This window comes from Erpetoichthys calabaricus, chromosome 5 (genome assembly GCF_900747795.2).
Source record: "Erpetoichthys calabaricus chromosome 5, fErpCal1.3, whole genome shotgun sequence".
NCBI classification, from domain to species: domain Eukaryota; kingdom Metazoa; phylum Chordata; class Cladistia; order Polypteriformes; family Polypteridae; genus Erpetoichthys; species Erpetoichthys calabaricus.
In genome coordinates this window covers 11162898-11176380 of record NC_041398.2, presented here as the reverse complement: position 1 = coordinate 11176380, position 13483 = coordinate 11162898, and the positions used below count along the sequence as shown (strand labels likewise).

The 13483-nt window shown below is 47.9% G+C and overlaps 1 protein-coding gene across 4 annotated transcripts in view; it reads left to right on the top strand.

Annotated features, from left to right (window-relative positions):
* LOC114643681 (tripartite motif-containing protein 16-like) overlaps positions 1 to 13483 on the top strand; it is a 488218-nt gene that overhangs the window by 347194 nt on the left and 127541 nt on the right. Inside the window, exon 8 of one of the 4 annotated variants that reach the window (XR_007934989.1) lies at positions 100 to 201. The exons of 1 other annotated variant lie outside the window; for it this stretch is intronic. The gene's annotated coding sequence lies outside the window, so the exon portion shown is untranslated. Of the gene's footprint in view, positions 1 to 99; positions 326 to 1119; positions 1241 to 13483 lie in introns of those variants that run through there. 2 more of the 4 variants (XR_007934982.1, XR_007934988.1) reach the window with 2 other exon arrangements.

The window sequence follows — 13483 nt, the reverse complement described above, 5'->3', positions numbered from 1 at the left end:
GACCACTGACCAGTACCTTCCACCGGTAACTTGATGTCCCCACAAACTCAGGTGTCTTTGTATTTGCAGTTTAGGGTCAAAATTAATTTTACACTATAGGTGGGGGGGGCAGCACCTCTGTGAGTGAATTTGTGGATGAGAATGAGGGGCGAGTGCGGCTGTCAGGGTCTCCATTATTATTGGGTCTGAGTAGCCAATCAGGTGTGTGTGTCATAATGAGGGGCAGTGACACCTCAGACCTACAAATACCAGTCTGACCAGTAGGGGTCACTGTTGATTGACAGCCACATGCCCTTCAGGCTGACACCCCATCTGCTGTGTCCTGTGAGTGTCACTGAATGTCACCTGTTATGTCAGTCTATATAGCGCCTTTCAGTAGTGCTGCTCCAGCAGGACCACATGCCTGTCTCAGTTTCCAGAGCCTCATTCCAGTGACTATTTAGGAGCACAGAGTGACAGAAGTGACAGGAGTGCTGGCCTCTGAACAGACATTGTCTGCCCCTCTATTAGTTACTCTGGTGGTCTGTCACCTCTGAATGAATTCACTGTGAATGTCTAAAGACGAGGACTCACCGCTCAGTCACATGTCGGCCATACTGATGGAGTTTGGTGTTTTACTGAGTCACTTGGTGTCACGTTAGACATTAAACTGCACCTTCTCCTTGTTGTTCCCACTGTCACCCAACCTCAAGGAGACGAGTCAGCTGACCGACTTCACTGTCAGTGTCGGTGTTCAAAGTGACAGTCAGCTGTGACGCTTGGGGACACTTTTATCTTTCCAATGACACACACATTCCGAGGATTAATTTACAATTCCCTCAGGACCCCTCAAGGAGCGGAGTGTCACCTGACATCAGTCTGTGTGAAGAAGCCAATGAAGGCCCAGCTGATGGCCGTCCTCTGATCACAGATTGTATTCCTCGTTGATCAAATCCGTATCTCGATGTGTGACTGACGTCTGATTCTTTAAGCACTCGTTCATCAGACAGGTTGTCACCCGATGAGCTCTTCACTGCTGACCTAAACCCTGCTGCCCTCTTCTCTCTCCTGTCACCTCGGCCATTGCTTCAGTCCCCGCTGTGTCACCTCATAAAGCCACTGGTCTGTCTGGTCACTCAGGTCCTCGTCACAGCTGCACACTGGCAGTCGTTCAAACTCTACAGGCTGACAGCCATGTTGTCCTGTTGTCTGATGTTTGTGTTGGTTGAGGTCGTCTCCTGCTGACCTTGGGGGCTTTTAGAGCTCGGGATTAATGAAATGGAAATGTCAGTCAGCAGGGTGAGAAGGTGGGCACATTCAGGGAAAAATGTCACTTAAAAGTCGATGAGCACACTGGACACATCGCCAGTCACTGATAATCGACTCCACGTCAGCTCCTGTCGCCCTCATCATGTGCTGTCAACACAGACGCTGGTCATGTGACTTGCACCTTAGTGACATTCCTGTGACTTTCAGGGCTGTGACATCAGCTGATTCTTCTGGTGCCAAACTGCTCCCTCTTGTGGCCTCTCTGCATATTAAACACACGAGAAGTTAGGATGTGAAGTGTTTGGTGAGATCTAAAAAATATTCAGAATATTGACATCACCTTGAAGGACAGTTTGGTTTAAAAATAATTAAAGTGTTAAATAATACTTCTTTTAGATTAATCTTTAGTTAATTATGATTAGGTGTTACATTCACAGAGATAAATGGCCTGTTAATGCATCACAGTTTGTAAAATTTGAATTGGTTTTTAATTTAAAAAGATCAAAACACACAGAAAAAAAAATATGGATGACTGTTATTTGTCAAATTTATCCATTTGGTAAGTTTTGATTTGTACATTCTGCTGATCATATCTCATATTTTGAATTTTCTGATGAAATTCGGACTTTTTGTTTATGATTAATCCTCTTTAATAAAAGGACAAGTGTCTGTGTGTCTGTCTGTGTATCTGTCCAGTCACTTTGTCTCTGTCTTTCCAACAGATGGCGCCTGTGATGAGGGGAGTGGTCCCTGTGACTCCAGTCTGACCCCACACTTTCAGTATCAGCTGCTAATAAATCCTGACATTAAACTTATTAGGTACACTTCTTAAACACTTTCAGTTTTATCCCACCCTAATATTCAAGTGATGTCTGCTTGCATTCTGTACACACTGCTGATATTATATGAGGAGTCAAAGCTGCTGTAGTTGTGCTCAGATGTGGATTAGCAATAAGAAGAGACGGCTACTTCAGTCACCTCTTGAAGGGCAGCAGCTGATATTCAGACTTGCTTCAATCGACACCAAGTGTGCATCTCTGCAGCCCGGAGCCTCCACCCTAGAGCTCCAAGGAGGTGACGTTGACTCCACTGGGCGCCAACTGGGAGGAACTTGGAGTTCAAAACACCAAAGATGCTGCAATTCTCCACTATGACCACTAGAGGGGGGTGTACCGTCATATTAGTCAAACAGTCGTAATAATGAGGTAGCAAGTCATATAATTATGAGATGATAAGTCATAATAATAAAATAATAACGATCAAGTGACAGTGACCTGCTATCACTATTAACAGACTTGTATTTAATTTGGTTCTGTTTATTTAGCAACGTGAGATTTGCAGTCAGATTAACTGGATTCAATTAACAAATTTTGGGGGTTATGTTAACCGAACCGCCACCTTATCGTGGTGGAGTGGTTTGCGTTTCCCAATGATCCTAGGAGCTCTGTTGTCTGGGGCTTTATGCCCCTGGTAGTGCCACCCAAGGCAAACTGGTCCTAGGTGAGGGATGAGACAAAGTGCGGTTATACAAACCTCCTATGATGGAAAACAATTTTGGACAGCGTTTTCCCTCGCCCGGACACGGGTCACCAGGGCCCCCCTCTGCAGCCAGGCCTGGAGGTGGGGCTCGATGGCGAGCGCCTGGTGGCCGGGCTTGCACCCATGGGGCTCGGCCGGGCACAGCCCGAAGAGGCAACGTGGGTCCCCCTTCCCATGGGCTCACCACCTATGGGAGGGGCCAAGGAGGTCGGGTGCAGTGTGAGTTGGGTGGTGGCCGAAGGCGGGGACCTTGGCGGTCCGATCCTCGGCTACAGAAGCTGGCTCTTGGGACGTGGAATGTCACCTCTCTGAAGGGGAAGGAGCCTGAGCTAGTGCGCGAAGTTGAGAGGTACCAGCTAGATATAGTCGGGCTCACCTCGACGCACAGCTTGGACTCTGGAACCAATCTCCTTCAGAGGGGCTGGACTCTCTACCACTCTGGAGTTGCCCCCCGGTGAGAGGTGCCGAGCGGGTGTGGGTATACTTTTTGCCCCCCGACTTGGAGCCTGTACATTGGGGTTTACCCCGGTGGGCGAGAGGGTAGCCTCCCTTCGCCTTCGGGTGGGGGGACGGGTCCTAACTGTTGTTTGTGCGTATGCACCGAACAGCAGTTCGGAGTACCCACCCTTTTTGGAGTCCCTGGAGGGGGTGCTAGAGGGCATACCTTCGGGGGACTCCCTCGTTCTGCTGGGAGACTTCAATGCTCACGTGGGCAATGACAGTGAGACCTGGAAGGGCGTGATTGGGAGGAATGGCCCCCCTGATCTGAACCCGAGCGGTGTTTTGTTATTGGACTTCTGTGCTCATCACGGATTGTCCATAACGAACACCATGTTCAAGCATAGGGGTGTTCATATGTGCACTTGGCACCAGGACACCCTAGGCCTCAGTTCGATGATGGACTTTGTGGTCGTGTCGCCGGACTTGCGGCTACATGTCTTGGACACTCGGGTGAAGAGAGGGGCGGAGCTATCAACTGATCACCACCTGGTGGTGAGTTGGCTTCGATGGTGAGGGAGGATGCCGGTCAGGCCTGGTAGGCCCAAACGTGTTGTGAGGGTCTGCTGGGAACGTCTGGCAGAGCCCCCTGTCAGAAGTAGCTTCAACTCCCATCTCCAGCAGAACTTCGACCACATCCCGAGGGAGGTGGGGGACATTGAGTCCGAATGGGCCATGTTCTGTGCCTCTATTGTTGAAGCAGCTGACCGGAGCTGTGGCCATAAGGTGGTCGGTGCCTGTCGTGGTGCCAATCCCCGAACCCGCTGGTGGACACCAGCGGTGAGGGATGCTGTCAAGCTGAAGAAGGAGTCCTAACGGTCCCTTTTGTCCTGTGGGACCCTGGAGGCAGCTAATAGGTACCGGCAGGCCAAGCGGAAAGCGGCTTCGGTGGTTTCTGAGGCAAAAACTCAGGCATGGGAGGAGTTTGGGGAGGCCATGTAGAACAACTTTCGGACGTCTTCGTGGAGATTCTGGTCCACCATCGGGCGTCTCAGGAAGGGGAAGCAGTGCAGTGTCAACACTGTATATGGTGGGGATGGTGCGCTGCTGACCGCGACTCGGGACGTTGTGGGTCGGTGGGGGGAGTACTTCGAAGACCTCCTCAATCCCAATAACATGCCTTCAAATGAGGAAGCAGAGCCTGGGAACTCGGAGGTGGGCTCCCCCATCTCTGGGACTGAGGTCACGGAGGTGGTCAAAAAACTCCTTGGTGGCAGGGACCCGGGAGTGGATGAGATACGCCCAGAGTTCCTCAAGGCTCTGGATGTTGTAGGGCTGTCTTGGTTGACACGTCTCTGCAACATTGCATGGACATCAGGGACAGTGCCTCTGGATTGGCAGACCGGGGTGGTGGTCCCCCTCTTTAAGAAGGGGGATCGGAGGGTGTGTTCCAACTACAGAGGGATCACACTCCTCAGCCTCCCTAAAAAGAGTATTTGGGGGTCCTGGAGAGGAGGGTCCGTCGGATAGTCGAGCCTCAGATTCAGGAGGAACAGTGTGGTTTTCGTCCTGGTCGCGGAACAGTGGACCAGCTCTATACCCTTAGCAGGGTCCTGGAGGGTGCATGGGAGTTTGCCCAACCAGTCTACATGTGTTTTATGGACTTGGAAAAGGCGTTCGACCGTGTCCCTCGGGGAATCCTGTGGGGGGTACTCCGAGAGTATGGGGTACCGGCCCCCTTGATAAGGGCTGTTCGGTCCCTGTATGATCGGTGCCAGAGTTTGGTCCGCATTGCCAGCAGTAAGTTGAACCCGTTTCCAGTGAGAGTTGGACTCCGCCAGGGCTGCCCTTTGTCACCCATTCTGTTCATAACTTTTATGGACAGAATTTCTAGGCTCAGCCAGAGCGTTGAGGGGGTCCGGTTTGGTGGGCTCAGGATTGGGTCAGTGCTTTTTGCAGATGATGTTGTCCTGTTTGCTTCATCAGGCCGTGATCTTCAGCTCTCTCTGGATCGGTTCGCAGCTGAGTGTGTAGCGGCTGGGATGGGAATCAGCACCTCCAAATCCGAGACCATGGTCCTCAGCTGGAAAAGTGTGGAGTGCCCTCTCAGGGTTGGGAGCGAGATCCTGCCTCAAGTGGAGGAGTTCAGGTATCTCGGGGTCTTGTTCACGAGTGAGGGAAGAATGGAGCGTGAGATCAACAGGCTGATCGGTGCGGCATCCGCAGTAATGAGGGCTCTGCATCAGTCTGTCGTGGTGAAAAAGGAGCTGAGCCGTAAGGCGAAGCTCTCAATTTACCAGTCGATCTATGTTCCTACCCTCACCTATGGTCACGAACTATGGGTAGTGACCGAAAGAACGAGATCGCGAATACAAGCGGCTGAAATGAGTTTCCTCCGCAGGGTTTCTGGGCTTTCCCTTAAAGATAGGGTGAGAAGCTCAGTCATCTGGGAGGGGCTCAGAGTAGAGCTGCTGCTCCTCTGCATCAAGAGGAGTCAGATGAGGTGGCTCGGGCATCTGATCAGGATGCCTCCTGGACGCCTCCCTGGTGAGGTGTTCCGGGCACTTCCAACCTGGAGGAGGCCCCAGGGAAGACCCAGGACACGCTGAAGGGACTATGTCTCTCGACTGGCCTGGGAACTCCTTGGGATTCTCCCGGAAGAGCTAGAAGAAGTGGCCGGGGAGAGGGAAGTCTGGGCATCTCTGCTCAAGCTGCTGCCCCCGCGACCCGACCTCGGATAAGCGGGAGACAATGGATGGATGGTGTTAAGTAGTGAGAAGTCAAGAAAAATGACCCCTTTATTGGCTAACTAAAAAAATTTACAATATGCAAGCTTTCGAGGCAACTCAGGCCCCTTCTTCAGGCAACATGTAATTAAATAAAAAAATCATCGCAGATGTTTAAACGCGATATCGTCGATTATTCAGCAGCTCAAATTCTTACAGATTTGCGCCACTCGTCCAGCTCAAGTTCTCCTTCTTGCTCAGCCGACTTTCTCTTCCCAAGCCATCCCATAATAGTCACAGACACTCCCTCTGTAGATGTCGTTCTCTCCTCGGTGTCTCCATCACTGATGTTCTCCTTGATCGTTTCCCGGCGCTCCTTAAATCTCCCGAGTGTGCGCACATAACCGTGGACTGTCTCAGCCCGTCTTGTGTTAATGGCGGACACTTTGAGATCGCAGCAGCGACTGAGCCTCGACTGTAAGCAGACGGCTATTCACGTGAGGCTCACTCCGCTAAGTCTCAGTGTGACACGCGCGCTTCACGGAATGCCCGACTGGTTTAGTCCGGTGCGGCGCTTTGAGATCAGCGGGAGCGCGCACTGCGGGGAGGTGGGGGGTGAAGGCGGAGCGCAGGTTTGAATGGCACCTTCAGGTTATTACAATTGACCGGGCAGGTTATGAGATCGCAGGTGACTTTGATTTCAGTTTAAAAGACACAAATACAAACACGCGTCATCAACTTCAGAGTGTGACAGCGCCGCCAACATTTACATGATTCCATTTGATTGTTTATTTTCTGTTTTATTTATTTATTTTTGAGCACTGCACTTCTGAACAAGTTGGCTTCGAGTGTGTTATGACAGCTTGTGAGGTAATGAGCCGTTCCGGCGCCTAAATTACCTGCGGAATATTAGAAAAGGCTAATGACGCAGACTGGAGCAGAGTAGGCTGTGGCGATAGCAAGAAGATGATTCGCTGACGATGACTTTGATTGATATTCCTCCCGCCCCTTAGCCCTGCCCTTAACCAGTCAGGTCTGTCAATATCGATATGGGCTGCGAGAATCAACACTCTAGATCAGGGGTAGGCAACGTCGGTCCTGGAGTGCCACAGTATGTGCAGGTTTTTGTTCCAACCCAGTTCCTTAATGAGAACTCAATTATTGCTGATGAAGCACATATTGCTTAAGTGACATTTTAATGCTTCATTGTAGTGGTTTCGCTTGTTAAGGTTCTCCAACCTTAATTGCTTATTTCAATCTTAAACTGCTGCATTCAGTGTTTTAATTGCTCCTTATTAGCAATGAGATGTAAAAGACAAAACAGCCAGCAGTTCTCCAGCTAGCTTTTTTCCAATTACATCTGTGTGTGTTCATCGTACATGGTTTGATTTAATAAAACACTTAATAGAAAAATGTGACAGACTGAAAATGATCTGTTTTTTTGGCTTCAAATCATTTGGATCATATCCTTGGAAAGGAAAAAAATCTACGATATAAAAGCCTTACATTGCACAGACTAACAAGCCATAAAATTAAATAAGGTCTGAGATTGGCAATGATTGGTTTCTAATTAAGCAATTGAGTTGAATTAAAACCTGTAGCCACTGTGGCACTCCAGGACCGACGTTGCCTACCCCTGCTCTAGATATTCACACATATATTTATACACACGTGTTTATATCTGTCATCAACACACGTCATTTATGTCATTGTACGTGCAGACACGACCCCGACAGCGTCCCACAGTAAAGGGTACTTTGGCATGCTATACAAGAAAAGTGAGACGAAGATCAGAGAATCTGCGCAGACCCCCACGAGTTCATGTCGTTGTGCTCACCGCCGCCTCCTGCTGTGCAGGTCTGACAGTCTGACAGCTGAGCAATGAAGCGCCTACTTGTGGCGGAGCTCCTCGTGGCCAGTCGGCCGGCTGAACCTGACACCCCTCGAGCGGCTCTCTTGTGTCCGCCTCGCCTGCGGTTACATGGCAGTGGTGCGCTGCTGCCGTCTTGTGGCTAGGCCGAGTTCTGCAAGAGTATTTCAATAAACGGGAAAAGTAGGAAAGGCTGCATGTCCCCTGGAGTAGTCTAACATCATGAGTGTCATTCACAAAATTAGTAAAAGAAAGACGTTGGCTGAGATTGGCTCCAGCAGACCCCCGTCACCCTGTGTTCGGATATAGCAGTTTGGAGAATGACTGACTGACTGAAGACGCTACGTACAATAAGGATTGAGTGGTAAACATGTAAACAGGCAAGGCAGGAACAGAACAATAAATAAGCATGAGACTAAAGCAATTATGACAGCAAGAAAGAAAGAAAGAAAGAAAGAAAGAAAGAAAGAAAGAAAGAAAGAAAGAAAGAAAGAAAGAAAGAAAGAAAGAAAGAAAGAAAGAAAGAAAGAAAGAAAGAAAGAAAGAAAGAAAGAATCCCACTCAATCAAATAGCGGGTCTTGAGGAGCTTCTCCTGGCAGCCCGGACATCAAGACTGGTGCTCAGTAACTCTGTAGCTCTGAGTCACATCATGAGATGTTATCGGCTTTATTCAGGTTTAAAACATCATTTTTGAATTTCCCAGTTTGATTGTAAACTTACTGACTTGTTAATGTCAGACTTAAAGACATTCAATAAGCAGAGAGTGATGTGACGTGCAACTAAAATACAAGAACAGAGTTCATGCACTTTAATAAAAGGACAAGTGTCTGTCTGTGAGTCTGTCCAGCTGCTATGTGTCTGTCATTCCAACAGATGGCACAAAAGGGGCATCACAAATATTTGTAGTATTAAAATGATGCACCATCTGTTGGAAAGAAAAATGCAATTTATTTTGCTTCAAATATGTGTAGTGACCAAAGGCACTACAGTAATCCCTCCTCCATCGCGGGGGTTGCGTTCCAGAGCCACCCGAGAAATAAGAAAATCCGCGAAATAGAAACCATATGTTTATATGGTTATTTTTAGATTGTCATGCTTGGGTCACAGATTTGCGCAGAAACACAGGAGGTTGTAGAGAGACAGGAACGTTATTTAAACACTGCAAACAAACATTTGTCTCTTTTTCAAAAGTTTAAACTGTGCTCCATGACAAGACAGAGATGACAGTTCCGTCTCACAATTAAAAGAATGCAAACATATTTTCCTCTTCAAAGTAGTGCGCGTCAGGAGCAGAGCCTGTCAGAAAGACAGAGGAAAGCAAACAAATCAATAGGGCTGTCTGGCTTTTAAGTATGCGAAGCACCGCGGCACAAAGCTGTTGAAGGCGGCAGTTCACACCCCCTCCGTCAAGAGCAGAGAGAGAGAGAGAGAGAGAGAAAAATCAATACGTGCCCTTCGAGCTTTTAAGTATGCGAAGCACCGTGCAGCATTTCGCTTCAGGAAGCAGCTGCACAGAAGGTAGCAACGTGAAGATAATCTTTCAGCATTATTAGATGAGCGTCCGTATTGTCTAGGTGTGCGAACAGCCCCCCTGCTCAATCCCCCTACGTCAGGATCAGAGAAAGTCAGCGCAAGAGAGAGAGAGAAAAATGTTGGGTAGCTTCTCAGCCATCTGCCAATAGCGTCCCTTGTATGAAATCAACTGGGCAAACCAACTGAGGAAGCATGTACCAGAAATTAAAAGACCCATCGTCCGCAGAAATCCGCGGACCAGCAAAAAATCTGCGATATATATTTAAATATGCTTACATATAAAATCCGCGATAGAGTGAAGCCGCGAAAGGCGAAGCGCGATATAGCGAGGGATTACTGTATATAATAAATATCATAAACTGAGCTCACCTGACAAACAGTCCAGCAGAAGAACAGGAGTTTATGGACGTAACCAGCGGCTGATTTTTAACCCACCAACGAGGAGCGATTGTCACAATGTGAAGGTCTGTAATAATCAGGGTGGAGGTGAGGACTGTTGGAATGTAGCAGCGCTGTGCTGTGCCACCAGGCCGCCTCACAATTTAAGTGTCATATCTCAAAATTTACAGTAGTGACAAAGTCTTCAGACTCTTTCTACACACTTTATTGTGGATTTAATTTTTCATGGATGAATTTCCCATTTTTGCCCATTGAATCAACATTTAATAACTCATCATGATAAAGTGAAGACGTGTTAACAGGAAGGTTAATAAATTTATTAAAAATCACAAACTAAAATCTCTCCCTCTTAGTCATATTTAGACCTTTCTTGTGTCACTCTGAACTGCACTCTGGTCCATCCTGTCACCTTGAGACGTGTCCAGAACTTGAGTGGAGTCCACCACTGAACTGAGTGGCCGTCGTTTAGAAAGTCAGTCGTGTTTCTGTGTCTAGAAGGTCCTACAAATCACACTGCGTGAGGTCCAATGAACTCTCTGTAGACCTTGTTGTATATGATTGTTTCATGATGCTTTTGTCCATTGCTTTATGTTCTGGTGTTGATTACTATGGTCTGCGTCTTTTGAGACGTATGATGGCCGGAGGGAGGCTGTGGTATTAAAAGCTCGCTGTATGGAGTTGTTGGTTAAACAGGGTTAACAATAAACAGCATTCGTAACGTTATTCTGAGTGTGTCGCTACTTCAATCTAGAAAACACTACAATTGGCGAACGAGGATGGCTGAAAATGTTCCGTTTGTTTCACTGTCACCCTCCGAGCCTTTCTTGCCTCAGCCGGGCAAAGCGCCTGTTCCGTGGGACAGATGGAAGTCTTCATGTCAAACGTACCTTCTTGCGGTGACTTTGGACGCAGTTGCTAAAGTATCTATCTATCTATCTATCTATCTATCTATCTATCTATCTATCTATCTATCTATCTATCTATCTATCTATCTATCTATCTATCTATCTATCTATCTATCTATCTATCTATCTATCTATCTATCTATCTATCTATCTATCTATCTATCTATCTATCTATCTAGTGTAGACACAGAGCCATTCTCCTGCATTGCCTCGGCTCAGAAGGACTCCATGTCTTCCAGACTCTCGGTGATGGTGACACATACGAAGTCGCTATTGGGCTCCTTGACGGTCACTTTACATAAAAGCAGATCGTCCTTTTGAAACGGCTACAGTGCCGTCAGTGGACACAACGTGCTGGTGAGTCTCTTTCGCAGTACGTGGCTGACTTAAAGGTTTAGCCGAGTCTTGTAAATGTGACCTTCTTCGTGATGAAATGATTAGAGACCACTGATTGACAAAACTCCTCTTCCTCTGGTGCGTGAGAGGCTTCTTTTGGAGGATGATGACTTGACGCTCAGTAAAGCGTTGACTGTTGCGTGTCAAATAGAATCATCTTCTCAATGTCACATAAAATAAGTGAAACACAGATGTCTTCTGCGAATCCCTTACCTGCTGTTCAGACAGTGATGAGCCACAGGGCGCGGAGTGTAACTGTGTGTCTGACTGTCAGTCTCAAGCATCAGTACAGCAGATGAGACCTCATACAGCTCAGTCTCGCCAGCGCTGTGGACATTGTGGTTCTACTAGACATGTGTCTCGTGCCGTGGACTGTCCAGCACGAGGACAAATACGTAGGTGGTGTCGAAAACCCAATCATTTCACAAAATGGTGTAGGTCAGCAGCAGAGCCTGGAAACAGTAACTGTACACAGCAAAAACAACGCTCTGCTGAGTCCTCCCTGCAGTTATTCACACAGTCTGTTCCTCTCTACCCGGGTTTCGTTCCTGTGCCGTGTACCTGGATGATGTTTGCATTCCTCTTCTGCTTGACACAGGAGCTAAAGTGTCACTTCTAAACATGGCCACCTATACAACATTCTTATCACACTTACCACTTCAGACACCTAACCTTTCCCTCTACAGATATGGCAGCTCCAGAATTGATGTGGTGGGTGTTGTGCGCTGCACTGTAACGTATGGCACAAACACTGTGTCTGATTCTCCTTTCCATATCACAAGACAAGGTAACAATATTTTGGGCCTGGACTTGTTCACCAGTCTAGGGTTCACACTACTGGACAATGATGGATTAACTATTCTGAATGTGACATCACGGTGGCATCAGAAATGGCCTACCCTGTTCACTGGCTTAGGACATCTTAACACATTTACACACAAGCCCCTGCTTAATACAAGTGTCACTCCTGTTATTCAGCCTCTGCGGCGTGTGCCCCTCGCCCTGCGGGATGCTGTCACCACAGAACTACAACACCTCCTGACAGATGGCATTAGAGAGCCAATCCACGCCTCCCCCTGGATATCGAATTTGGTCACAGCAGAAGAAAAGTCAGGAGAGCTGCGGTTATGTGTGGATTTAAGGGCAGTAAATCAGGCTGTCATCCCTGATCGTCACCCCTTACCGACCATCGAAGAGCTCACCACTCACTTCCATGGCTCTAAGGTTTTTATAAAGCTCGACCTTCATCAAGGTTATCTTCAAGTTCCTCTGCACGAGGACAGCAGTGATTTGACTTCATTCACCTCCCACGTTGGAATTTTTCGTTATACCAGAATGCCATTTGGCCTGTGCTCCGCTCCCAGTTGTTTCCAAAAAATAATGTCCACTATCCTGGCAGGAATTCCAGGGGTGGTTGTTTACTTGGATGACATTGTAGTCCATGGGCCAGATAATGCTGTCCATGACGAACGTCTGCAAGCAACCTTTGAAGCTCTTAGCCACCACAACCTTACCTTAAATGCAGATAAGTGCCTGTTTGCTGCACATGAAGTGGACTTTATTGGGTTCCGCTTGTCAACTCCAGGTTTATCACCCCTTCAGTCGAATGTGGAGGCCATTCAGCGTGTTCCAGCACCTACTTCAGCTTCACAGTTGGCCTCATTTCTGGAGATGACAGGGTACTACATGAGATTCAGGTCACAATACTCTGCACTCACTCGCCCCTTTGGCAGCTGCTTAAAAAAGAGCCATCCTGGAGTTGGTCAGCGGACTGTGCAGAAGCCTTTTACAAACTTAAAGAGTTGCTTACTACTTCACCAGTCTTGGCACATTTTAATGTGGACAGTCCAACTATTGTAACTTGTGATGCATCTGCTTCAGCAGTAGGTGCAGTTCTCTCACAGATACAAGATGGAGTGGAGACGCCTGTGGCTTTTGCTTCCCGTGCATTGAGCCCTGCTGAACAGAAATACTCAGTAGGGGAGAGGGAGGCACTCGCATGTGTATGGGCCTGTGAAGAGTGGCATACCTACCTGTACGGGCGTCCATTTACTTTAAGAACTGACCACCAGGCCCTAACATCTTTGATGTCCTCTGCTGGTTCAGGTCACAGGCTGCTGCGCATGCACCGCTGGGGTGAGCGTCTCCAGAGGTACAATTTTAAGTTACAGTTCACCTCAGGACGAGACAATGTAGTGGCTGATTTGTTGTCACCTTCTGTTTGTCATCCCCCTACCACTATGTGAATTGATCATGAGGAGGATCTGATTCACTTGCTGCACTCTCCACTCCAAGATATGGTGTCACTCCAGGAACTTACAAAAGAATCTGCATTGGATCCAGTTTTCACAGCCCTACGACAGTATGTTGCTAATGGCTGGCCATTGGAAGTGCCCCCTAACCTCCAGTCTTACATCTGATTTAAAGA